The sequence below is a fragment of the Microtus oregoni genome, unplaced genomic scaffold, assembly GCF_018167655.1.
Source record: "Microtus oregoni isolate MIOR12 unplaced genomic scaffold, Mior012 000129F_ref0000347, whole genome shotgun sequence".
NCBI lineage: Eukaryota > Metazoa > Chordata > Mammalia > Rodentia > Cricetidae > Microtus > Microtus oregoni.
In genome coordinates this window covers 418,873-424,250 of record NW_024544772.1, presented here as the reverse complement: position 1 = coordinate 424,250, position 5,378 = coordinate 418,873, and positions in this window count along the sequence as shown.

Sequence of the window (5,378 nt, the reverse complement as noted above, 5' to 3'; positions counted from 1 at the left end):
CAGGGACAGAGAGAACCCTTTCTTGACTTTTGCAAAGATTAATGAAGGCTCTGGACGTAGGGGTAACAGACCCAGAAGCTAGACGAATACTTCTTGAATCTCTAGCTTTTGAGAATGCAAACATAGAATGCAAAAAGATAACTGGGCCTTTAAAGTCTAGATCAGCACCTATGGATGAATGGATTCAGCATACGATGAATGTTGAGACGTTTAGCAATAACGATGAATCTTGGGTAGGAGAAGCGATTTCCACAGCAATGAGGAGACATCAAACTGCCAGGTGTTTTAATTGTGGTAAATTAGGACATCTGAGAAGTGATTGCAGGCACAGAATTTCTAGGAATAATATCTCCTCTAGGAATGGCATAAATAGGAGACCTAGGCCTTCAGGTATATGTAGGAGATGTGGTAAAGTCCTTAATTGGTCCAATGGATGCAGGTCAACAACCGACAAACAAGGCAACCTAATACCATCGGGAAACTCCTTGAGGGGCCTCTCACAGGCCCCCAAGCCAACAGTGGCCCAGTCATTCCCAGTCACAGTGGAAAACATGCCTCACCAAGAAAATTAAAAGCTCCAATTTCTGCTGTAAAACGTAATACTGGTCTAAATGATGAATTACGTGTGGAGGATGAGTCAAAAAAACCCAGTAGGACAGAGTAAACATATATTTTGGCAGACTTCTATTAACGATCAAAGACCAAAGTGAAGGGTCTGTATAAATGGCATTTTATTGAAGGCTTCTTAGACACAGGTGCGGATGTAAGTATCATTACCCCAGAATCTTGGCATCCGAATTGGCCACATCAAGGGGTAGATGTTCAGTTTCTGGGAATTTGAACCCTATCTCGTGTAAAACAAAGCACAAGATGGGTTGAATGCATAGGGCCCGAAGGACAAATAGGAAGACTAAGGCAATATATATAGCCAATATTGCCATAAATCTGTGGGGCCGTGACCTGCTACAGCAATGGAATACCCAGATTAACATTCCTGTAGTTCCAGGAACTCATAATTCTGGGAAGGATTTGATGAGGTATTATGGAAAAAGGTCACCAGCCATTCAGGCTCTACAAGAACATACAGCAAATATCAAACCTTTAGAGGTCCCAACAGCCCTACCTTTAAAATGGCTAACTGAGAAGCCAGTATGGAACAAATAGTGGCCTCTAGCTGAAGATAAAATACAGGCATTGAACAGCTGTTGTAAGAGCAAATAGATGCTCACCATATTGAAGAATCAACCAGCCCTTGGAATTCTCCTGTGTTTGTTGTAAAAAAGAAATCTGGTAAATGGAGAATGGTGACAGATCTAAGAGCTGTCAACAAAGTAATTCAACCTATGGGCCCACTACAATCTGGAATTCCTTTGCCTTCTCTGTTACCAAAATGATGGCCTCTTATAGTTATTGATTTGAAAGATTGTTTTTTCACTATACCGTTACAAGAAGAGGATAGAGAAAAAATTGCCTTCACAGTGCCTACTTATAATAATTCTCAGACTAATAGGATATATCAATGGACTGTCCTCCCACAGGGTATGCTCAATAGTCCTACATCGTGCTAATATTTTGTAAGTAAGCCATTGGAAATAATTCGTAAACAATTCCCAAGGTCCATAATTTAACATTACATGGATGACATCTTGTTATCTGATTCAAAAAAAAGGATACATTAGAAAGGATGTTTGAAGAAGTAAAGAAAGTCTTGCCTAGGTGGGGATACCAAATTGTCCCTGAAAAGATTCAAAGAGAAAATTCTATTAATTACCTAGGTTACAGAATAGGGTTAGAGAAAATTAAAATGCAAAAGGCACAAATTAGGAGAGACCAGTTAAACACCCTTAATGACTTCCAAAGATTGTTAGGAGACATTTCCAGTCTACGACCAGCTGTTGGGATAACACATGATCATTTAAACAAAACCTTAGATGGTGATAAAGATTTGAATAGTCCAAGAAAACTGACAGCTTAAGCAGAAAAGGAACTGACAATGATTGAGGAAAAATTACAGGAGGCACATGTGGATAGGGTGAACCCAAATCTTAGCTGCATCCTAGTCATATTGCCTTCCAGAATTTTTCCTACAGGGATTCTAATGCAGAGGGAAGATATTATTTTAGAGTGGATATTTATACCTAAGAAACCAAGTAAAACATTAAAAACTTATGTGGAAAAAGTCTCTGAATTAATTATAAAAGGTAAGCTGAGACTTCGTCAACTAGCAGGTATAGACCCAGCAGAAATTACAGTGCCTTTTACGACTGAAGAAAAAAAAAGTTATGGGAAGACAATGAACCGTGGCTAAGAGCTTTTGCTAATTTTGGGGGAGAAATTAATAGCAACTATCCCAAAATGGTGGACTTAACCTTATTAAAAGAACTTCTTGGATTCTTCCTAGAATTGTACGTGATGCTCCAATAACTGGAGGCCGTACATTCTATACTGATGCAAATAAATCAGAGAAAGCAGGTTACAAGTCAGGTGAATTGAGTAAGGTGGAAAAAAGCCCTTACAATTCTGTTCAAAAGGAAGAATTATATGCCATTCTTATGGTGCTAAGGGATTTTAAAGAAACTCTTACTATAGTTACAGATTCACAATATGCAGAAAGAGTTATCTTGCATATTGAAACCGCTGAATTTATACCAGATGACACAGAGTTGACTTCATTGTTTATCCAGGTACAAGAGATAGTCAGGAATAGGCTTTGTCTGATGTACATAACACACATCTGGCCTGGTCCTCTAGGCCAAGGCAACGCTGAGATTGATCAATTATTGATTGGAAGTGTGTTGCAGGCCTCAGAATTTCATAAGAAGCATCATGTCAATAGTAAAGGCCTAAAGAAAGAATTTCCCATTACTTGGCAACAAGCTAAGGACATTATCAAGAGATGTCCTACTTGTTCTTTCTATAATCAAACAGCGTTGCCTGCATGGAGTAACCCAAAGGGCACTAAGAGAAATGAAATCTGGCAGATGGATGTGTTCCACTTTATGGAATTTGGTAAATCAAAATATGTACACTACACCATAGACACGTATTCAGGTTTTCAATGGGCAACTGCCCTGAACTCAGAAAAGGCTGATTCAGTAATCACACATTTATTGGAAGTTATGGCCATCATGGGTATACCAGCACAAATAAAGACAGATAATGGTCCAGCATATGTATCTAAGAAAATGAAACACTTTTTTTGAGTATTATAGTATAAAACACATTACAGGTATACCAAATAATCCTACTGGTCAGGCAGTTATAGAAAGATCAAATCGTACTATAAAGCATATGCTGAACAAACAGAAAGGGACCATAAATACCCCCAGAAATAGATTACATAATGCTTTATGAACCTTGAATTTTCTTAACGCTAATGAGAAAGGAATGACAGCAGCAGAAAGACATTGGATAATGGAAAAGTCTGCTGAACTAAATCAACCAATTTATTTCAAAGATGTGCTGACCTCTAAGTGGAAGCCAGGAGATGTGCTACGTTGGGGAATGGGATTTGCTCTTGTTTCCACAGAGGAGGAAAAATTGTGGATACCATCAAAATTAATAAAGTTTCAATTTGAAGAGGAGAAACCTCTTGGAAAGGAGAAATGACAACTCATCCACAATGATGATATTCATACAGGTAGTAAGAAAAACATATAAAATGGGGGCAGGGTTCTGTTCTTATCTCCACAGGAAAACACTCATCTTTGAAAAATTCAAGGGACCCTGGATGTTTGGATACTGACAGATGGAAAAATACCTGCCCAATAGGAAATATCAAGAAAACTGAATGAGTTGTATAAGTAAAATATATTAAACCATATTTCTAAATTTATAAAGCTGGTGTTGAAGTTGGACTCTGGCTCAGTCCCTCTCTATTTCCAAGCCCGTTAGTAAGAGAAAAACCCAGAATTTCTGGAGTTTCTGTCTCTTATTGAGAGCCATGATGTGGGACAGAAAGATATATGAGTTTAGAAAACATCTTTGCTTTTCTTCATATCTATCATACTTATCATTGAATATATCTATCATGCCTTTCAATGAATATACATATATTTATATATATATATATATATGACTAAAGTTTAATTTTTTTCACAATGAACAATGAGTTTTTCCTGAAGTGACATTTGAAGTTTCCAGTAAGAAGATGGGGCCCCATAACAACAACTCCACCTGGTTGATATGACGTCATGATACTGATAGTGCTACTACAAGACCTGATTTGGGTACCAGCTGCACAAGACAATTCCAACTTGGTTAGCTGAAATGGTGCACATCTTATACAATATTTTGGCCAGACCAGCACAAAATACTCAGAGACTATTGGCAATTTTAATAAACATTGACCTTGGAATTTAACCATCATTTTACTTTCACAGGATCCCCCAGAGAGCACGTCACCCCATGACAGCTGGAAGAAATTCTAGAGGACAACGCCCCTCTCCCAGTAAAGTTTGCCCTTGGGTTTAGGGACATCATTTAGGGACATGATTATAATTAGTATACGATTGAGGGTTGGGGGAGTAATTTTATAAGCGCAGGAATCATTTGAAAAAAAAGGGGATGATAGGATAATAGATTTGTAAATCTGAGTTTCTGTTTTTAGACAAATATATTGGTATAGATACTTGTATATTGATACAAAGTTAAATTGTATTGACTTTTGTATGCCTGCATGTTTCTACCTCAGTTTAAAACATTTTTATGTATTGACATGTATTGTATTGATATATATATTGTATATATTTACCATATTGTAGTGTACATTTCTACCTCTGATTAAGATACTTATATAATGTTTGTGTATTGATATATATTTAACTACTGCAATAAATATTTGTACACTGTTTATATTTGGAGGTCATTGTCCTCATTTGTTTCATAGTCATTTATTGTCAGTCTTTAAGTTAGATAGATATTGAGAATTATATAGACTAATAGTCATCTAAGTTTGTCATTTATAATTAGATTAATCAGGTTCTTTAGATATATAGAGATCATACTCAGTATAGATAGATAATCTTCAACTTCTTCAAAGAGCTGTAGAAAATGGCCTTTAATCTAACTCAGAGTTTAGTGGGAATGAGATACAATTGCTCCTGGCAACACCACTCTATTCCCGAGAGAATGTTGAGCACGAAGACACTCCACCTGTAGCCTTTCTTTTAGGCAGAACTTGCCTTGGGGCAAAGAAATGACCATACCTCAACCACTGACAGAGATACAGAGCGTGCATCAATGGATAAAACAAGACAGTCATGTCCTGCCTAGACAGGGTAAGATAGTTTCAAAAAGTTACCTGCCTTTGAAAATGGTTTGTCAGTTATGTTAGGCCTTAGCCAAAGTTGGTTGCTTCAATGCTGCTAACGTGAATT